General features: G+C 46.5%; 1 non-coding gene across 1 annotated transcript; it reads right to left on the bottom strand.

The window, feature by feature from the left end:
- Window positions 1-21,869: 21,869 nt before the first annotated feature.
- Window positions 21,870-21,941, bottom strand: Trnaa-agc (transfer RNA alanine (anticodon AGC)). Its single transcript has one exon. It is a non-coding gene; the product is annotated as a tRNA-Ala (tRNA).
- Between the last annotated feature and the right edge of the window lie 1,126 nt (window positions 21,942-23,067).

The following is a 23,067-nucleotide window of genomic DNA, read 5'->3' as shown; positions in this document are numbered from 1 at the left end:
CTCCCTACTCTGAAATTCCTGCAGGAGGTCGGACGTACTTGTGCATCTACGCTGAAGAAGGTGGATCCATTGCACATCTAGGCGAATCACTTATATGAATGAGAGGTTCCTGTTCTTTTGGATATGTCCGAAAGAACAGACACTATACTTATGTATGTTCCACATCTCCTACTAAACCACTTGACCAACTTCAACCAAATTTGGTACACATATCACTGGCAGTCTGGAAATTGTCGCTGTGGAATAAGAACCTCCTACCTATGGAATAGGTAGGGCGGGATTGAAATATCAGTGTTCCCAACTACGCGAGAATGCTCATTCTTTAGTCATTTTAGTTATTTGAAAATGATAGCACTTACAGACTTGCAACAAAGACACCACACGAAACTTTTTCTCGTTAACTATCCCCCACACAAGAATGACAAGAAACAAATTTTTTCGCCTACCACATTTTTGCTGTTCATGCCGTAAAGCTGCCACATGAAGCACGACATTTCAATTAATTACTTTACTTCTAACTATATTTACGATACATTTTGCAAACAGTATTGACACGTGCCACTTAATGTACCAGGAAAATTATGGCAGTTTACGACACATAGCTCAGGAGATACAACATAATGGACATTGAGCTGCGTGAAAATGAAACAACAGGTCAAAATTCGGTAGATATATGTGAAATTTGTGTACAAACGCGTATAAAATACGTGAAATGTATCTGACATGTACATACATGGGCAAATCCACGGGCACTCCCAGGTGGCTCGCCACTCTTTGCGGATTTGTGCTTGGCTACCACGGGGCACCAACCTGTAAAGCATTTTTTTCCCTTCCGTGCTGCATGTATAACCTCTTGCTATTCTTTTTCCGCTCCCTTGGGAAACATGTCTGGGATATTATTGGGTATGTTCTGCATTGTCTGTCGCTGACGTAAGAATAGTTTCATCTTTGTTTTTCGCTCCCTTTTCCCTTCTTTGTTTCCCTTCTCCTCTCGTTCCTCCTCTTCGGCGTTTGAGGTTGCTCTTTTTCTTCTTCCTCCCTGTGCGCTCCTGAAGGCCGGCCCAAGCGTCTGACGCGTAACAGGTGACTAGGTAACTCGTAATTCCCAGCCCTGGGTCGACAGGTACGGTTTGCACTTACCCCCTGGTACAGGTCAAGCCCATGGAGGGGTGATTGCCTGAGCTGAAACCTTCCCAAACTGCAGATTGGTGTCTCTGTCAGGTGTTCGGGAGGTGTGACCTGAGGTGTTAACAATCACCTAAGGCGGGTGCGCCCCCTTGTGAACGGAACCTCCAGCTGGAAGGAGAGTGTTATCGGAGACGCTGGCAATCATGGGGGATTTTCTCGCAGTGATTCAATCGTCTTCCCAATAAATGTCTACAAAATGTAAACGTAATGAGGCTAATGATTCAAAGACCCTTCCCACTGCGCCACGGATCCTAGTGGTCTCACGTACTGAAGACGGTCAGTCCTTCGCCACAGTAAACCAGTTTATTATTCAGAAAGGTGCTGATGCAATTGCTGGCCCTGTGAAATCTTGCTCTCGTTTACGGAATGGCACTTTGCTTTTGGAGACCACTTCTGATTCTCAAGCACAACAACTGCTTTCTGCCTCGCTACCCTGTTCGTGTCGTGGCCCCTGGAACTTTAAATTCTTCCCATGGTGCAATTTACACCAGGCTGCTCGACGGTCTAACCGAGGCCGAAATCCTATGTTGCCTCTCTGATCAGGGTGTCATTGCCGTCCATCATGTAATGAAAAAGGTAGATTCCTTCGTAGTGCCCACCCGCACTCTTTTCCTCACCTTAGATATAGTGGTGCTGCCGTCCAAGGTCAAAGCAGGCTATGAAATTATTAAAGTCCGGTCGTACATTACGAACCCAATGCGCTGCTACCAGTGTCATTGTTTCAGCCACATTATAACGTCTTTTCAACACCCAGCCAAATGTGTAACGTGTGGTAGGGATGCCCATGGGGGTGATTGTCCTCCTCCTTCTCCCCACTGTATCAACTGTAATGGCGGCCAAGCCAACTCCTCTCGGTATTGTCCCATGTATCTTTATGAGTAGGCTGTCCTAGAGATCTGAGTAAAGGAAAGAGTGCCTTACCCAGTTGCTCGCAAGTTACTGGCTAGACAAAAACCCTGTGTTCTCCCGTCTGGCACCTACAGTTCTGTTCTTGTTACCCCTCGCTCCATGAAGTACATGGCCACGAAGACATGCGACCTCAAACTCAGCTCTGAGGTTGTGAAATCGCCCAGTGTCAAGATAGCATCGCCATCCCCCTGTCCAGCTATGCAACTAACAATCAAACTCTCGCCCCAAGGGACGAAGCCATCAGCTACACAACCTGTAGGCCGGAAGGGACAGGAGTATGTCGCTCCAGCCAAACAATGCTTGAGTCTTCCTCTAACAGGCTAGGCTCGAAGAAGTACGCCAAAAGCAAACAGTCTTCTTCTTTCCCAACTCGAAGATCCTCTTCGACGGTGTCGCCACGTGGTACCTTAGCGCCGCCAGCCTCCTTATCGCCGGTGCGCACTACCAGCCGTTTTTCAGCGTTGGACTCCACTGACTGATCACACAAGCAAGCCGATGCTTCTGTGGACCGCACAGAACAGGATGTTCGTGCTTCTTGCCCTGTAGCGGAACAAAAACTGGTAGCAGTTACTTCTGTAAAATATCTGGGAGTATGCGTGCGGAACAATTTGAAGTGGAATGATCATATAAAATTAATTGTTGGTAAGGCGGGTGCCAGGTTGAGGGCGGGTGCCAGGTTGAGATTCATTGGAAGAGTCCTTAGAAAATGTAGTCCATCAACAAAGGAGGTGGCTTACAAAACACTCGTTCGACCTATACTTTAGTATTGCTCATCAGTATGGGATCCGTACCAGGTCGGGTTGACAGAGGAGATAGAGAAGATCCAAAGAAGAGCGGCGCGTTTCGTCACAGGGTTATTTGGTAAGCGTGATAGCGTTACGGAGATGTTCAGCAAACTCAAGTGGCAGACTCCGCAAGAGAGGCGCTCTGCATCGCGGTTTAGCTTGCTGTCCAGGTTGCGAGAGGGTGCGTTTCTGGATGAGATATCGAATATATTGCTTCCCCCTACTTATACCTCCCGAGGAGATGACGAATGTAAAATTAGAGAGATTCGAGCGCGCAAGGAGGCTTTCCGGCAGTCGTTCTTCCCGCGAAACATACGCGATTGGAACAGGAAAGGGAGGTAATGACAGTGGCACATAAAGTGCCCTCCGCCACACACCGTTGGGTGGTTTGCGGATTATAAATGTAGATGTAGACTCTAGACTCTAGACCGGCTCTCACTCATCAGCCGCCGAGTTGACACTCCTACATCTCTTCCTCATCATGTCCTCCAATGGAGTTCGCGGCCTTCGGTCCCACAAAGAGGATTAATGGCTGCTTTTAGCAGCGCAGAATTGCGCCCTCACGACCCCTTTGAGCTTTCACATTACTTACCGATTCGTTTTGACCTTCCCCCTGAGGTCAGCACTCCATCTCATGGGGGCATCATTCCGCCCATACGGGATGACATTCATAGTCAACCCAGCTTCCTGACTATCCATCTTCAAGCTGTTGCAGTTTGCCTTTCCCTTCCCCACCTGACTTTTTCCCTCTGTACCATTTATGTCCCTCTGTTATTCTATGTCACCAGGACAGACCTTCTTCAGCTTACTGGGCAGCTACCTCCCCCATTTTTGCTACTCGGCGACTATAATGTGCATCATCCCCATTGGGGTTCTCCCAGAACCTGTCAGAGAGGTGCTCTCTTGGCTGACCTTCTTAACCATCTTAAATTCTTCTGCCTTAACACTGGTGCACCTACTTCCATTTCCGACTCCTCGCACACCTGTTCCCATTTGGACCTATCCTTTTGCACTGTCCAGCTTGCCCGTCGTCTTGAGTGGTCCATTCTTTCTGATACCTACTCGAGCGACCATTTCCCATTTGCTATCCGTTTGCTGACTCCTACCCCAGCCACGTGCATGCCCAAATGGCAGCTTACTAAAGCTGACTGGCAGCTGCACTCCTACCTTGCGACCTTTGAAGAACAAGATTTCCCAAGTTGTGATGACCATGGAATAGCTCACAAACATTATCCTTACTGCTGCAAAACGTTCCATTCCTTGCACTTCCTCTTTACCATGTCGTGTCCCAGTCCCTTGGTGGATTGAGGCATCTTGTGACAATTCGCGCACGGAGACTATATGGATTTCATTCTCTAGTTCTTTTAACAGTTCCACCCCTTCCTCTGTCATGTGGGCCAACCTCTGACGGCTCTCTGGGACCAAGGTCAATTCCCCAGTTTCCGACCTGACAGTAGCAGACTATGTTATTGTGGACCCTACTGCTATCTCCAACACCTTAGGCCATCATTTTTCGGAAGTTTCCAGCTCTTCCCACTATCACTCTGCCTTCCTCCATCGGAAGCAAGCGGAGGAGGCTCGGGCAATACCCTGCTCTTCTCCAAATCGTGAGTGCTACAATGCCGCCTTTACTATGAGTGAGCTAGATCATGCTCTCGGTTCATCCCAATCCTCCGCCCCAGGGCCAGACTCTATCCACGTTCAGATGTTGCAGCACCTTTCTCTTGTGGGCAAGCACGTTCTGCACAACCGTATCTGGGCAGAGGACACATTTCCCGGACGCTGGCGTGAAGCCACCGTTATAGCCATATCTACACCTGGTAAGAACAAAAACCATCCCTCTAGCTACCACCCCATCTATCTTAATAGCTGCATTTGCAAGGTGATGGAACATATGATTCATGCCCGGCTGGTACGGTGGCTGGAGTCTCCCAATTTACTGACGAATACACAGTGTGGATTTCGAGTGCGGCGTTCTCGTTACTTTGTCCACCCATGTCATGAATGGCTTTCTGCGGAAATCCCCGACTGTGGTCATGTTTTTCGATTTGGAGAAGGCCTACCACACCTGCTGGAGAACTGGGGCTTCCGTGGCCACCTACCCTGTTTCCTTCAGTCATTTTCAAAAGATCGAGTTTTCGAGGTGCTTGTGGGTTCTACCTTGTTGGGCACCTTTATCCAGGAAAACGGTGTGCCTCAAGGTGCCGTCCTGAGTGTCGTCCTCTTTGCTATTGCCATTAACCCTATCATGGCCTGTCTCTCGCTGTGCATCTCCTGCTCCCTTTTTGTTGACAATTTTGCCACCTATTCCAGTTCTCCACGAACCTGTCTCACTGAGCGGCGTCTTCAGCGATGTCTTGATCGTCTTTACTTCTGCAGCACTGACAATGGCTTTCGCTTTTCCACTGACAAAATCATTTGTATGGATTTCTGGCGACGCAAGTAGTTTCTCCTACTACCTTTACATCTTGGACCTGTTGCCTTTCCGTTCGTTGAAACTACGAAATTCCTGGGGCTAACGCTCGATAGAAAACTCTTGGTCTTTCTATGTGTCTTACCTGGCAGCCCACTGTACGCGGTTCCTCAACGTCCTGTGTGTCCTCAATGGTACTTCCTGGGGTGCCGATCGAACCACCCTCCTCCGCTTTTAGCGGTCCCTTGTCCGTTCTAAACTCTACTATGGGTGCTTTGTTTAAGTGTCTGCACGCCCATCCCTCTTACGCCGTCTCAACATTATCCACCATAGTGGCATCCGTTTGGCCACACGCGCCTTTTACACTAGCCCGGTTGAGAGTCTGCTTGCTGAAGCTGCTGAACTGCCACTGTCCTACCGTCGTGACTTTCTCCTCAGCAGGTATGCATGCCGTTTGCCATGTGTGGCCACCCATCCTATCCCCCCTCCTTTGATGATACCTTTGATCGTCAGTATGGGGCGCATCCCTCTTCTCTGTTACCTCCTGGAGTCTGCTTTCGGCACTTGCTAAAGCGGCTTAACTTCACACAATCTGCAACTTTCCCAGTGGGTGTTAACCCCCACTACCTTGGCTTTGTGAGCGGCCCATGTTTGCTTCCTAAGTACACTACTTCAGCCTCAGTCTATTGCCTCCATTTCACGACCTTCGCATGGAACTTCACGATAGTACCTTTGTGTACACTGCTGACTCTCGGACTGACCATGGGGTCGGGTGGGCCTTTGTCATTGGCGCCCGTGTCTTTCGATATCGGCTTCCAGCGCACTGCTCAGTATTTACAGCCGAGCTCTTCGCCCTGTATCAGGCCACGGAGTACACCCAGCGACACAGAGTTTTCAATTGTGTCCTCTTCTCAGACTCATTCAGCGCCCTTCAAAGTCTATGTGCGCTGTACACCGCCCACCCCTTAGTTCAGCGGGTCCAGGAAAACTGTCACTTGCTTACTCTTGGTGGAGCCAGTGCGATGTTTCTGTGGATTCCTGGTCATGTCAGTCTGCCAGGAAACAAGGCTGCTGACGCTGCTGCCACGGCTGCAGTCCTCATACCTCAGCCCGCGAGTACCTATATTCCCTCTGATGATCTCTGTGTTGCTGTCTGTCAGGTGGTGGTGTCCCTTTGGCATCGACAATGGTCCTCCCTTCACAAAAATAAGCTCCTGCTTATTAAGTCTCTCCCAGCGGCTTGGACGACCTCCTCTCGGCCCTCCCGCCGGGAAGAGGTCATTTTAACTAGGCTGCGTATTGGACACCTCCTTTTTAGCCATCGTCATTTGCTTATTAGCGCTACCCCACCACTCTGTACACATTGCGCACAAGTTTAACTGTCCGCCACTTCCTGATGGAATGTCCATTTTTTAATCGTTTACGTTCCCGCTTGGGATTGCAGTCTGATTTATTGGCCGTTTTACCAAATGACGCGCGGGCTGTCGACCGCGTTTTACTTTTTATCCGCCAAGGCAATATGGCGAAGGCCTTCAATTGTTAGTTTTGGGCCTCCGTTTCTGTATGGTTTCTCTTTTAGCCCTTTTTCCAAGTGCCTGCTTTTAGCTCTCTTCTGTTATATCAATTGGGACTGACGTATAGTCGTTTTTAACTCCTCTGTGTCGTCGTGTTCTGTAGTTTTGACTTGGGCGCGTATGACCCCAGTTGTTTTTTGCGCCCTAAAGCAAAACAAAACCAAAACCAAAATCCATGGGTAAAATGCTCATCCTGAAACCTTGGAACGATTTCAACCTAATTTGGTACACATATTAGTTACAATCTGCAAAGAAAGACTGTGATTGTGGGGATTGGGAGGGGGGTAGAGGATAAGATCCACCAGCCTCCTATTTGGGTGAGAGAGATAATATGGAGATAGAAATGGACAGACAATAAGGTAGAAGGAGAAGATGGGCAAAGATAGGGGGGAGGACGAGAGGGACAGAGAGAGGTGAGAAGAAATTTACAGTACAGGGGAGAGAAGGAGATGGCTAGAGAAAGGAAAGAGGAGGGGATAGACAGAGACAGGGAGTGAGAGATGGACAGAGAGAGGGGGAAGGAAGAGATGGACAAAGAGAGGAAGGAGGAGCAGATTGAATTGCAGGGGGGAGGAGAGATGGTGAGAAGGGAGAAGTGCATAGTGACACAGAGAGGGCTGAGGAGAAGATGGATTAACTGAATATTGAAAAAAATACACATCCACGCAATGCTGGGTGCTCAGCTAGTCTCATCTTTACCCTTCACACAACTACAGTTTCGTTTGTGATACTTGATCTAGCGTTTCATGCTCTGGCTGGTGGAAAAATTGTACGAAAAACGAAGCATCGAATACTTAGAAAAATAATATTAACTAGTTAGTATCCAAAAGTGATGACAGCTGTTAAATAAGGCCGGCCGAAGTGGCCGTGCGGTTAAAGGCGCTGCAGTCTGGAACCGCAAGACCGCTACGGTCGCAGGTTCGAATCCTGCCTCGGGCATGGATGTTTGTGATGTCCTTAGGTTAGTTCGGTTTAACTAGTTCTAAGTTCTAGTGGACTAATGACCTCAGCAGTTGAGTCCCATAGTGCTCAGAGCCAGCTGTTAAATAACAATCGTAGACTCAACATGTATGTAATAAAGTGCAGCAACAGAGAATGAGAATATGTAGGAGATTTTAAAGACGAGAGCCTTCTGGACCACAGGAACGACGAAAGTTCAGATCTGAAAGCTTTTTTTAAGACGAAGTATTAGAGATGACAGAGGGGATGAAGATGAAAGCAACTTCGAAAGAGATACAGCATTTTCTTTAAATGTCAACAGATGGTGTGTTCAAGTGAGTTACTGAGACAAATGAAGTTGAGTAAGAGCAGTAGCATTTTGTTGACTTTAGTCGTTGATACACCATCGAGCACTGGAAAAATGTACTGCGGAAATAACAGTATCGGCTAAAACATTAGTCACACCTGGGAGACAACATACTATTTACTTATTTATTTGCTCTTTTCCTTAAGTCTGTTATCTACATAAGAGAACTCACTGAACGCTACACGTGAATGGGCATGGATGTAGCACATAATATTTTACCACAATTTCAAATGTGTTAGTAATAACTCAGCATTAAGCTGTTTAATGGGGGGAGGGGCGGAAATCTACGTATAATATCTACATAAAAATAAAAAACTAAAAAAGTTCTACATACTACCACTTGGCAACATGACACATGGATATCCATTCATCAGGAATCAAGAAGGCACAAGCTATTGCCCTATTACACTATGCAGCATTGGGAGATCATACTTTTTGTAATTCACAATTCTAGACTACATTACAATACAACATTACGTTATACAGCACTACACTGCACAACACTGCACTTCCATACTTAGTATCAGAACCTAGTAAATGTTTCTCATTTGTCTGGATGGTTATCAAATGGTTCAAATGGCTCTGAGCACTATGGGACTTAACATCTGTGGTCATCAGTCCCCTAGAACTTAGAACTACTCAAACCTAACTAACCTAAAGACATCACACACATCCATGCCCGAGGCAGGATTCGAACCTGCGACCGTAGCAGTCGCGCGGATCCGGACTGAGCGCCTGAACCGCTAGACCACCGCGGCCGACAGGATGGTTATCCCCCGGCGCACTGAGATGTACTCAGGATTCACAGGGGCTGCGCTGCTGTCCCATCCAAGTTGTAGAGAATGGGAAGTTGCTGTTAGGATCTCAGGAAGTCCTTCCTGGTCTTCCCTGAGGCTCACCTTCCCACTGCTTCCGCAAGGTGGTTGTAGGTGGATGTTCTTATCATCATAATGTACAGCCTCGTCTTGGTTGTCTCTCAGACATGTAGGCTTACAGTTCATAAGCTGATATCTTAGCCATCAGCGATTTCAGCTTGTGCCACAGTTCCTCATTCCTTATTATACACTCCTGGAAATTGAAATAAGAACACCGTGAATTCATTGTCCCAGGAAGGGGAAACTTTATTGACACATTCCTGGGGTCAGATACATCACATGATCACACTGACAGAACCACAGGCACATAGACACAGGCAACAGAGCATGCACAATGTCGGCACTAGTACAGTGTATATCCACCTTTCGCAGCAATGCAGGCTGCTATTCTCCCATGGAGACGATCGTAGAGATGCTGGATGTAGTCCTGTGGAACGGCTTGCCATGCCATTTCCACCTGGCGCCTCAGTTGGACCAGCGTTCGTGCTGGACGTGCAGACCGCTTGAGACGACGCTTCATCCAGTCCCAAACATGCTCAATGGGGGACAGATCCGGAGATCTTGCTGGCCAGGGTAGTTGACTTACACCTTCTAGAGCACGTTGGGTGGCACGGGATACATGCGGACGTGCATTGTCCTGTTGGAACAGCAAGTTCCCTTGCCGGTCTAGGAATGGTAGAACGATGGGTTCGATGACGGTTTGGATGTACCGTGCACTATTCAGTGTCCCCTCGACGATCACCAGTGGTGTACGGCCAGTGTAGGAGATCGCTCCCCACACCATGATGCCGGGTGTTGGCCCTGTGTGCCTCGGTCGTATGCAGTCCTGATTGTGGCGCTCACCTGCACGGCGCCAAACACGCATACGACCATCATTGGCACCAAGGCAGAAGCGACTCTCATCGCTGAAGACGACACGTCTCCATTCGTCCCTCCATTCACGCCTGTCGCGACACCACTGGAGGCGGGCTGCACGATGTTGGGGCGTGAGCGGAAGACGGCCTAACGGTGTGCGGGACCGTAGCCCAGCTTCATGGAGACGGTTGCGAATGGTCCTCGCCGATACCCCAGGAGCAACAGTGTCCCTAATTTGCTGGGAAGTGGCGGTGCGGTCCCCTACGGCATTGCGTAGGATCCTATGGTCTTGGCGTGCATCCGTGCGTCGCTGCGGTCCGGTCCCAGGTCGACGGGCACGTGCACCTTCCGCCGACCACTGGCGACAGCATCGATGTACTGTGAAGACCTCACGCCCCACGTGTTGAGCAATTCGGCGGTACGTCCACCCGGCCTCCCGCATGCCCACTATACGCCCTCGCTCAAAGTCCGTCAACTGCACATACGGTTCACGTCCACGCTGTCGCGGCATGCTACCAGTGTTAAAGACTGCGATGGAGCTCCGTATGCCACGGCAAACTGGCTGACACTGACGGCTGCGATACACAAATGCTGCGTAGCTAGCGCCATTCGACGGCCAACACCGCGGTTCCTGGTGTGTCCGCTGTGCCGTGCGTGTGATCATTGCTTGTACAGCCCTCTCGCAGTGTCCGGAGCAAGTATGGTGGGTCTGACACACCGGTGTCAATGTGTTCTTTTTTCCATTTCCAGGAGTGTATTATAGACTGTTGGGTTTCCACATTGTTCCTATCCTGTTTTGTAACATCTTGTCTAATGGCACACTCCCAGACAATGTCATTGGGGGTGCCAATTGCTCCATGTTCACAAGAGTCTGTGATGTTCTGTTGTATTTTTAATGTGTAGTTGGAATACGGACATGTCGCATCAGGTAGTGTATAGCTCCCTTGTTCGGAAGGAAGAATCATTCTTGTTCCTTCCTTTGTTAGGAAGGAACTGGTAGGTTCTCCTCACTGTTTCTGCCCTGTCCAATGTTTCCAGCCATCCTCTCTCAATGCATGCTTTGTATTGTATCGTATTGAACTGGGGACCAAGAAACGACGGAGAGGCTTCGTACCCATCACAGTCGCAGTGGTACACAACCCCACGACAGGCGACACCAGTCCCACTTACCCAACCGCCGCCCCACACCGAACCCAGGTTTATTGTGCGATTCGGCCCACGGTTGAACCCCCCCCCCCCCCGCCCCCCTCCCGGGAACATATGACACCAGACAAGTGTAGCCCCAATGTTTGCGTGGTAGATGATTATGGTGTGGGCAGGTGGAAAAGGAAATGCGGGAAAGTGGAGATGGAAAGTGAGTTGGGGAGGACGATATCGTCAGAGGGAGGAGGAAGATATGGTCACAAAGAGGGGATGGAGAAGATGAACAAAGAGGGGAGAGAGAGAGAGAGAGAGAGAGAGAGAGAGAGAGAGAGCAGAATGCAACAGACAGAGGTGGGAGGATGAAATGAACTGGCTGAGGGAGGGAGGAAGAAATGGACACAGAGAATTGGGTGAGGACATTTGTTCAATTTACGTGTGCATGAGTTCAGGTGTGTGTGTGTGTGTGTGTGTGTGTGTGTGTGTGTGCGTGTTGACACACCAAGGTCACACTTCAACTAATTAACACTGTCTGCTCACAACTGACATTTATTATTTACAATTGTCGGCTCACGCTGCAATTGCAGTTACTGTGCTGACGTCTCTTATACACCAGGAATAACCTTAGTCTCTGAACTTTTTGGTGGGACAGCGTATGCTACAGGCATAACCATCCATTAGTGGACACAATGCTTTATGAAATGTTTAATTCATTTAGAGTGATGAATGATATTTAATCAAACAGAAAATAATACGTCTCCACCGGGTAAAGGACTTGCGTGATTTTTAAAAGTGTATGTATCTCAGACTCATGTAGCCTCCTTACACTGCTAATCTATTTCTTGTTTCCATGAGTAAAAAAATGGTGTCTGTGAATTTTATTACACTTGTAATTTTGGGAAGATATATCTATGTAAGTGTTCGTGAATAATTACGAATGGTTTAGCAGACAGATATAATGTATTTCGTCATTTCAATACCATAGCATGCTAACTATATGTGGATTGTTCACTTTTTTTTTCGTTCATTTTGTGGATCAAACGATGAGTTTCTGTGCGAAGAATGAACTGGCTTGGTGCGATTTGTACAGCCACCAATGTGGCCATCTCATTGAGATAATTATCATTTATATTTATTTCGTAGAACCAGCCTGTTTCATCTTAACAAAGTACTGTGTAACAGCGCGAACAGAGATTGATCTACTTATGATGTTGAAAATTCACGATCGTAAAATTTTTAACCAATCCAGTTAATTGTAAGAGGATACTTTGTCCTCATATTTTGTGTGATATTCAAGACTAGTAGTATTATTGCGGAGAGGTCAGTACAGTTTTCTCTTTAACCGATGTAACGGCCGTTTTTATGTGACCGGTAACCACGATTTCCTCCCCCCCCCCCCCTACCATGTACCATCCAAGGACCTCGCCGTTGGAAGGGAGGGGGGAGGCTTGCGTGCTTCAGCGATACGAATAGCCGTACCGTAGGTGCAGCCACAAAGGAGGGGTATCTACTGAGAGGCCAGACAAACGTGTGGTTCCTGAAGAGCTGCAGGGGCAACAGTCTGGATGATTGACTGATCTGGCCTTGTAACACTAACCAAAACGGCCTTGCGGTGCAGGTACTGCGAACGGTTGAAAGAAAGGAGAAATTATAGTCGTAATTTTTCCCGAGGGTATGAAGCTTTACTGTATGGTTAAATGACGATGGCGTCCTCTCGGATAAAATATTCCGGCGGTAAAAGAGTCCTCCATTCGGATCTACTGGCTGGGACTACTCAAGAGGCAGATGCAAAACAGCCTTAAAAACAATCCACAGAGTGGCCGGCACACCAGACCTCGACATTAATCCGCCGAGCGGATTCTTGCCAGAGACCGGCACGCCTTCCCGCCCAGAAAGCAGTGCGTTCGACAGCATGGCTACCCGGGCGGGCATGCATGCCTTCATTTTCTTATTCCATGCGGCTCTTGTACCCAACATCTCCTTCACCTTATCCTATTCGCGCTTTTTGAGCAATATTGTGCATCTTTCATTCTTATGCTTGGTCTAAAAGTAGCAAGCCTAACACCACCAATTGCACCTCAGTCGGTGTTGTTCTACGCTCGTCTGTACACTCCTCTGTGCTCGCCGTAGAGCCTGTGCTGTCCTTGCCTTCCTGGCTCTGTGCCCAAACGCTCGACTAGCTGCCCACAACAGTGAGTAAGACTGCTTTTTCTTCTTCTTACTGCACTTGCTGGCAGTTGAAAACTTCTCTGGGCAACTGTTGCCATTTTGTTTAGAATTTTGATGTCTCTGGCAGATGATTTCTGTATGTCTAAGAAACTTTTGCTTTTCATCGATGTTAATTCCAAGGTACCTATATACTTCTTTTCTTGTGACTGGTTGGTCATTTTTTCCGATTGCAGGGTTCCTCATTTTGGATAAGGCTCCTTTTAGCAACATGTGAACTGTTTTGTATGGCCTTTTTATGTGTTTCTTTTCTACACGCCAGTTACTTTGTCTTTCAGCAAGTACCCAACTGTTTTCCTTTAACTTAGCCCTTGTGTTAGCAGATACTATAATTAGCAGATCGTCCACGTAGGCGATGTTGCCTGTAGTGTTTGTTATATTCTGAAGTTGGTACAGTAGTGACTCTATGCCAACGTACCAGAACTCTGGACCACAAACAGAGCCCTGTGGGCAGTTTTTGTTGATTTATTTCATAATTTTCTTTCAGGGACATTCTAATTGCACGTGCCTATGTATGTAATAATCTCATAGACTGTTTTAGAGACACCAGGGACAACCGTCTGTTTCATTCTTTCGAACAGGGCAGGCCCCCACAAATTATCAAACGCCACAGCTGAATCAGTCATTATATTTATAACATACTTGTCGTCTGAGGTGTTCACAATAATCATTGCTTAATGTATCGCATCATCGTTGGATTTTCCTCTTCTGAAACCATACTCCACGGGGCTCATGCCTACTGTCTGTGGTTCTTCAGGTGGCGCCACAGAAGCTTTTCCTGCACTTTGACTGCAGCATTTAAACAAATCAGCCTGTAAGATTTCGGTGCTCTTGAGTCTTCCTCTTCTCCTTCTTCTCCTTTATTTAGTATAATGCTATTCGAGATTTTCCAGATTCTGGGGACCTGACACTGCACTTGAAATTCATTCAATAACACCGTTATGCATGACACACTTTGGTCAACAAGCTGATGAAACACTTCTGCTTATATTGTATTGGGTCCTAGTGCTTTCTTCTTCTTTAACTTTATTATTGCCAGTCTCACTTCCTCCTGTCTTATGGACTGTGGGGCAGGATTCCAGGAAATTTTAAACCCTTTTGACGTCCTAACAAACGCTGGGATAGTGTTATCTTGCGCCTCTGCAAAGCTCACCTCAGTTCGTCCACTTTGGCATCAACATCAAATCCGCTTCCTTCCAGTGGTTGCATCTTGAATTCTGCCTTTGAAAGTTCCCAGTTAGATTTGCGTAGACTGCCTAGTAACACGAGCTGGAAGTTAGCGTCTAAGTCATTATCTACGTTTGTAACTGTGAAGTAAATGGGATTATGGTGACTTGTTATAAGTCCATCGCAGATCTTCCAGTTCGCAATTGGTCACTGGCTTTCGAGTTTGCGAGAGTGTATCTATATTTGTTGCCGCACCTTCCCGATTTTGGAAAGTAGGTGTTGAAAAGCCTATTCATGACATGAAGGTCAAGTTCTTGTATTGCGTCCTGAAGATACAATCCCCTTCATCCGTTAGTCTCCTGTGCCACAAAGTCGACTTTGAGTTTGCGTCCATTACGAAAATGTCTGTCGTGTCGATCAGCTCAAAAACGATTCAAATGGCTCTAAGCACTAGGGGACTTAACATCTCAGGTCATCAGTACCCTAGACTTAGAACTACTTAAACCTAACTAACCTAAGGACATCACACACATCCATGTCCGAGGCAAGATACGAACCTGCAACCAGAGCAGCAGCGCGGTTCCGGACAAGCGCCTAGAACCGCTCGGCCACAGCGGCCGAGGTGTCGACCAGCAAATTTTCCGAAGGCACTCATTTCTATTGGCACCGTGTGTTCGTCGCTGAGTTGATGTATTTGTGTCTTTATGTGGCACCACATTCGCGGCCATTGGGCGATGACCTGATGTTATGGTCTGTGCTGGAACTGACATGTGGGGTAGTGACCCGTTTCTGGAATATGGGTTCTGTGTACACAGTATGTGTATGTCCAACTCCTCTAACAATTTCCCGAGTTCTTGCATCACCAAGGCATTGCGCATCGCATTTACCTGGCCAGTTTTAATCATTTGTCTCTATTCCATTGACTTTGGGGTACGATTCCATTGCGAATGACCGCTACTGGAACATAATGAGCACATAGCTACGGGGCCAGTCTAACCTGTAAGCATATACAGTTCGGCCATGTGTTATCAGTAACTGCCTGTACATAGGCTCAGTATCAAATATCTTCTGCTTCCTCTTAAAGACGACGTCGGGTAGAGCCAGCAGTTCCTTTGTATTTGTAGGCGAGTTATTGACACTGAGCTGAATATGAAAAACTTCCTCCATGACAGGAAAATTTATTATTCAGCCATCTGGGGCCAGTCTAACCCGTAAAGATATATAATTCGGTCAAGTGTTATCACTAATTGTTTATACAGAAGCTTATTATCAAGGGTCTCTTGCCTCCACTTAGAGGCGACGTCAAGAAGAGTCTGCAGTTCCTTTGGATTTGTGAGCAAGTTGTTGACTCAGAGCTGAATACGATCAACTTCCTCCATGAAACTGGATGAAAGTGCCTCACCAAGTGCCTTATTGCCATGGTTAGTTAATACGTGCATATTCTCCAATTTAGCTAGTGTAACTGCATTTTCACACATTTCGTAAACAGGCCAAGGATTTGGCCAAAAACTTCTTCCATTTTTTATGTCGTGTCCATCACTGTTTGTATCCTTTGCTTACTTCCAGTTGCCATCTTTAGGTTCTATTATTTGCGTACTTTATAATCTTTCTCTGTTAGCTGTTGCGTGCTATCATACTCTGTAACTATAACGTGTTGTTAGCTGCCCCACCTTTTATTTATTGCACTTTCAACTTTTCTGAACTTGAGAGTGTGTCCATCTTTAAGTCTTCATTGTCAAGAGGGCATGCCACAATATATACCTAAAGGAGGCATAACCAGAGTTCTGATGACTGTTGATGTTACAAACTCTTGATTTCATTAAGTGTACTTCACGTGTACCGAAAATATATTAAAACAGCCTACCACCATCCCCAAATTGCCTCCTGTAAGTCAGCAGTGTTGACTTGTCGACGTGGGAAGATAGCTGCTATACATTGGTTCTGTGTTAATTTGGCCTGCAGCATCAAGTAAAGATTAAGCCAAGGTCACACAGTTCCAAAGAACTTAGAAAGCAAAGTTATACGTAGCGTCTGGCTTTTGGAAAGATCAAAGCATCATCAGTGGTAGTGTCCTCATTTGAAATAAAAGTCACAAGACTTGAAGATTGTTGCGAATCTCAATCAGCGACAAGATACTTTGACAACTACAGCATCTGACAAGAAGATTAAGATACCCATTCAGTCAGTCGCTACACAGGTTGTTCTGGATGGCCTGCTGCTTTTGTAGGATGTGGTTTGAATTTCAGTATGGAAAATAATGACACGTTCCTTCACGGCAATGGTTGGTTGACTGTTGCTATTATGAGGGGGCGTAGTGGCATTGCTAATGTTGCTGGACTTGAAGATTTTTCTGAGTGTGATGTTATTTCATATCGTACTTCGCATGTTGGGGAACCACCTAACAAAGGTTATGGAAAGTCTTATTTTCTTCCTGCTTCCCCTTTCATTCTCCATACTCATAATAGAGCGTATGATTAATTCTGATGAAAGCATTCATGTCTGGGTGAAAGGTAAAGGCGTGTATGAATATGTAAACTGATTGGTGATTCTCGTACATTGACATCACCAAACAAAGAACTTCCACGCCGGTCTTGCCAAAAGCCGAGAAGCGATTTCTTCTTTTCTTTTTTAGACTCTCTGAGCTGCCCTGGGACAGTCACTATGTGAGGCACCTCTGGGTGGTCACATTAGCTCCGCGCAAGCTCGATTCCATCCCTAGTTTTCCTTTCTTCTTAGTCGCTTCCATACACTCAACTACTCCTCTCCATTAGTCTCATTACTGGCCTTTTTATTGTCCAACTAGTTATCGCTCTTGTCTGTACCGTCAATCATGTTTTCGGTTTGTGTCAATATGTTTCTCTTCATTCTACCCTTCACAATGGACCAGAATATTTTGGCGCTTTCTGCATTTCGCTCTCTTTTCGATGGAAGTTTTCTAATCGTACCAAGAGGATACTCAATTTTACAAACCTTTTGATTAGTGGGTTCGGGTGTGAGTGGCAGTGAGTGGTGCAGGTGTCCAGGAGTTTCTCCTTGGCGCCGCCACGGCCGCGGACGCCGGCTGAGGCGGCCTGCATGCAGATGGGCCGTCCGCCTGCCCTGTCGCCTGTCCCGCGCGGCTACTTTGCCTCGTCCGCTACGTGCGCCGCCTGCCAACGGCTCCCGCAGACTAATCAGGCCTTGGGACAGCCCTCCCCTCCCAGATATGGCGCTCGTTCCGCTCGCGAAATGGACAGCCCGCCGCACTTTCTGGCCGTAGACACCCGCGCCAAATTAAAAAGCTACGTGCCGAGCCGCACAGATGGCGGTGCTCTCTATATGCAGCTTTCATCAACATATGACGACCAATCAGGATCTCGTACATCCTTCTCTTACGTATACAAAAACAGATGAAAAGTCTAAACGACAGGTATCATTCCATTGCAGTTTTTCTCCGTCTTTTGCTACAATCGACCACACTCGTTCCCGCGTATTACACCCAACAGCAAGCGCGGGCAAAGAAACAGGCTTATCACCACTCGTTTCTTTTCTATCCGCAGTTGACGTCTGAAAACGGACTCCTTATGTATAGCTACTCCAGTACTGACAGCCCCGTTTCACCGTTCATTGCACACAACCCAACTGACCCTTTAACTGTAATTATTAAGCGAACATTATCCGTAATGGTTGAAGACAGGTAGTGGCTATTATTCTACGTGCTGTAACTACTTTACTGGCCATTAAAATTGCTACACCAAGAAGAAATGCAGATGATAAACAGGTATTCATTGGACAAATATATTATACTAGAACTGACATGTGTTTACATTTTCACGCAATTTGGGTGCGTAGATACGGAGAAATCAGTACCCAGAACAACCACCTCTGGCCGTAATAACGGCATTGATACGCCTGGGCATTGAGTCAGACAGAGCTCGGATGGCGTGTACAGGTACAGCTGCCCATGCAGCTTCAACACGATACCACAGTTCATCAAGAGTAGTGACTGGCGTATTGTGACGAGCCAGTTGCTCGGCCACCAATGACCAACCGTTTTCACTTGCTGAGATATCTGGAGAATTTGCTGGCCAGGGCAGCAGTCGAACATTTTCTGTATCCATAAAGGCCCGTACATGACCTGCAACATGCGGTCATGCATTATCCTGCTGAAATGTAGGGTTTCGCAGGGATCGAATGAAGGGTAGAGCCACGGGTCGTAACACATCTGAAATGTAACGTCCACTGTTCAAAGTGCCGTCAATGCGAACAAGAGGTGACCGAGACGTGTAATCAGTGACAACCCACACCATCACGCCGGGTGGTACGCCAGTGCTGTGCGGCTGGTCCCGGTGGAGGTTCGAGTCCTCCCTCGGGCATGGGTGTGTCTCCTTAAGATAATTTAGGTTAAGTAGTATGTAAGCTTAGGGACTGATAACCATAGCAGTTAAGTCCCATAAGATTTCACACACAGCTGAACAATTGAACGCCAGTATGGCGATGACGAATACACGCTTCCAATGTGCGTTCACCGCGATGTCGCCAAACACGGATGCGACCATCGTGATGTTGTAAACAGAACCTGGATTCAACCGAAAAAATGACGTTTTGCCATTCGTGCACCCAGGTTCGTCGTCGAGTACACCATCGCAGGCGCTCCTGTCTGTGATGCAGCGTCAAGGGTAACCGCAGCCATGGTCTCCGAGCTGATGGTCCATGCTCCTGCAAACGTCGTCGAACTGTTCGTGCAGATGGTTGTTGTCGTGCAAACGTCCCCATCTGTTCACTCATGGATCGAGACGTGGCTGCACGATCCGTTACAGACATGCGGATAAGATGCCTTTCATCTTGACTGCTATTGATACGAGGCCGTTGGGATCCAGCACGGCGTTCCGTATTACCCTCCTGAACCCACAGATTCCATATTCTGCTAACAGTCGTTGGGTCTCGACCAACGCGAGCAGCAATGTCGCGATACGATAAACCGCAATCGGGATAGACTACAATCCGACCTCTATCAAAGTCGGAAACGTGAAAGTACGCATTTCTCCTCTTCACACGAGGCGTCAGAACAACGTTTCACCAGGCAACGCCGGTCACCTACTGTTTGTGTATGAGAAATCAGTTGGAAACTTTCCTCATGTCAGCACGTTGTAGGTGTCGCCACCGGCGCCAACCTTGTGTGAATGCTCTGAAAAGCTAATCATTTGCATATCACAGCATCTTCTTCCTGTCGGTTAAATTTCGCGTCTGTACCACGTCATCTTCGTGTGTAGCAATTTTAATGGCTAGTAGTGTATCTGAAGTCAATGCAAATCCATCTCGTCTACTTCTACGTGACTGTTCTGTAATGCACACTTCAGTGTTCAGCAGAGGGTTCATAGAACTACTTTAACACCTTTAGCGACCGTTTCTCACTCGAATTACATGTGGGGAAAATGGAAACCTAAATCATTGTGTGACTTCTGACTCCTCTTATTTTATTACAATTGTTATTTCTATGTAGATGGGGTGAACAAATTATTTTGAAAGTTCGTGAAAAGATCTGAGGACAACTAAAGGCGTTTCTTATTTTTAACAGTCGACACCCCCAACTCGTGTAACATGTGTGTGGTATCGTACAGAGATCGCGGTGGCACACCAAAATTGCTACCAGCAGTGACGTATGGGAGTCCCTCCTGAAGACCGCGTTTCTTCCTCAGTACTGCAGCACACACAGTGAGGTCAATATAATATCGCGCTAGCAAGAGCCCAGCCCCAGTCTGCGAGCTCAGCTACTGCAGTCAGCATCATCGACTAGGACAGCGACAGTGAAAGTTTCTGATAAAAGGTACTTCATAATGTTGAAAATTATATCTCAACAGAACAGTTGTTCTTAGCGTGTCAAGCAGTACTTTGTTAGACCACGGCAGTTTTAAATTATGCAGTACTCCTGTGGCAAGGAACTGTGGCAAAATTAAGTTAATCTTTTACTCATTTATGTAACAAAGTGACCTAATCTTTCATGTGTTCTAGGCTGATGAGTCTTCTCCTAAAGCAATCAAAGAACACAAAGTTGTGGGCAGACGAGAGGAGTCTCGCCTGGTCACAACAATATTTGTGATTCTCTCTCTCCTATTCCGCAATAATAAAAAAAATAACCATTCATTCCTTGACTTTTTTGATGTCTTCCTCCAGTCCTAGCTGATAAGGATCCCACACAACACAGCAATATTCCAGAAGGGGCCGATCAAGCATTGGGGAACCAGAAATTTTAATAAATTTCGTGCACTTTGTGTTCTGATAGTAAAATGCAGTCTTTGGTTTGATTCATATATTTTCTATGCGATATTTCCAATTTAAGTGCACATAATTATAATCCCTGTAGGCTTTATTTTGTAGTCTTTCAATTTGTTTTATTTATTTTGCATTCGAAATCTAGCGGAATTTTGTTAGTACTCATATGGAGGACCACACACTTTTTATTCTTTAAGATCTATTGCCATTTTCTCACCATGTACATATATACTCATAGCAACATAGTAAAGAGCCACCAGAACAGACCAACAATTCAGCTCACAAAAAATGTTCTGGTGCACGTGCCACAGCAGTCAGCCTGGCTGCACATTCTCCCCCGCTATAGCATACCATCTGAGCACGAGGAATAGGGAGAAACAGCGAGTGCGCTTCATTTAAATGCAATACAGTTGCACTGGATACAACTTGGTTTCATATTTCACTTTCTCTGTAACATTATTTACCAATTCTTGTCGCGCTGAAGACATAATTTTTATCTGGTAAAAACTGTTGGTATACGAACAGACGCAGATAGTTTCACACATTTTCGCAATCAGTTTGCCACGTAATCGTGACTTATTTAGTTTCCTAATTGAAAAATGGTCTTTCACACATATATGTTCATTCAAATATTGTAGCACTTTTGCAAACTCATTATGGAGTCGTGGAAATTCTGCCTGAGGAAAACAATGAATGTCCTGGACAGTTCTAACTTTGGGGATTTGTCTTCCAAACGGGAATAACACTAGAGAACGATCAGTTCCGCCTGCACATACACAGGTGTGCTTTCAATTGAAACGTCAAACGGTCTCGGAAACAGCTCGGTAACGGATGTAAGAGTGGCAGTGGAAATCATCCTTTTAGTTCTTTCAGTTGCACGATGAATTCTTCAGAATTCACGTCTTCTTTAATGCCAGTGAGCTTATGGAAATGGACTGTGTTTGACACAATTTCTCCCTCCTACAGTGCGATTTTCTTTTCGAATGCGTCCCCATAATATCAGAAATAATTGTTTCTCACCTTGCAATGTCTTACTGTGGGTAATGTGCAGTCGAGTCCGTGTAAAATGCGATGTCTACAATCAATTCTGGATGAAATTAAAATACGTGATTCCAGAGGCCTTTCCAAGTCTCAAACATCTGTGATATATATATGCAGACAAGCGACGAATGATGATTATACTAGAGCTGGGAATTGAACCCGGGTCTCCTGCTCGCTAGGCAGATGCGCTAACAACTACGCCACCCTAGCACAATGGCTTTGCACAACTGTACGGACTACCCTCGTACGCCTCCTTCCTCAATGCAAATCCTATTCTCGCTTCAACCCACTTGTTATTATCCCTAAACTAGAAGAGCGTTGTAGAGGCTCTCCAAGTGTATTGGAACATCAGCTCAGCATCGAACGAAATAGGGAATCCTGCCTGGAACCCAGGCATAGGTGCTTTATTCGAAATTGGTTAAAGGACCCATACCTGAGTTTCAGGCAGGATGCCCCGTTTCGTACCTTACTGAGGTACTGTTGCACTATACTTCGAGTGTCTCTGCAATGCTGTTCGAGCTCTAGGGGAATACTAACTGGGCTGAGGCAGGAAAGGAAATTTGGACTGAGGAGGTAGGCATGCCAGCGTAGTTCGTGCATTTGTGCAAAGCCACTGCAAGGATTGCATAGTGGTCAGTGCATCTGCCTAGTGAGCAGGGGACCCGATTTCGAATCCCGGCCTCTGTATAAATTTTCTTTCGTCGCTTCAGTTTGCACATAAACACAATTCCGGATGGTCTAATTTTCGTTTCTACATTACCTTCTCCTTCATAAATTCAACAAAAACGGGTTTTAAACCGAAAATTCGTTTTAGGCCCGCCCCTTGACTCAACCATCGTTCTTTGCAGTAATATATAAAGTCTCAAATCTCCATACTCTTCGTTCATTTCCATCGAAAACTGTTGCAACTGACAGATGAAATGGTACATGCGACTGCTGAAGATACATCAGCTGAAGAAATAAGACGCGAAACTTGTCGAGCAGTTATGAAGGATCGCCCACAAAGGAGTAACATATCTGTGACCGAGAGAGCTATACTACGTTAACATCGCCAGGATACCGAGACGGTGTTTCTTCCAGCTGATCAGGGTAATGCCACTGTTTTAATGATTCGTGACGATTATCATCATAAAATGAACAGTTTGTTGAGTGACAGCACATACAGGAAGATCAGTAAAGACCCCATCAACTAGGTGGTTAGGAAGACTGCTTCGCTTCTGAACGCCTCCACCATTCCACCAGACGTTGTGCTAAGATTGAAACCAAGTGGAGCGGTGCCTCCAAAGTTTTATCGACTTATAAAGATCCACAAGAATGGTGTTCCTCTGCGTCCGAT

This window comes from Schistocerca serialis, chromosome 4, assembly GCF_023864345.2.
Source record: "Schistocerca serialis cubense isolate TAMUIC-IGC-003099 chromosome 4, iqSchSeri2.2, whole genome shotgun sequence".
NCBI classification, from domain to species: domain Eukaryota; kingdom Metazoa; phylum Arthropoda; class Insecta; order Orthoptera; family Acrididae; genus Schistocerca; species Schistocerca serialis.
The sequence above is the reverse complement of the archived record's forward strand: the minus strand, read 5'-3'. Positions and strand labels throughout refer to the sequence as shown.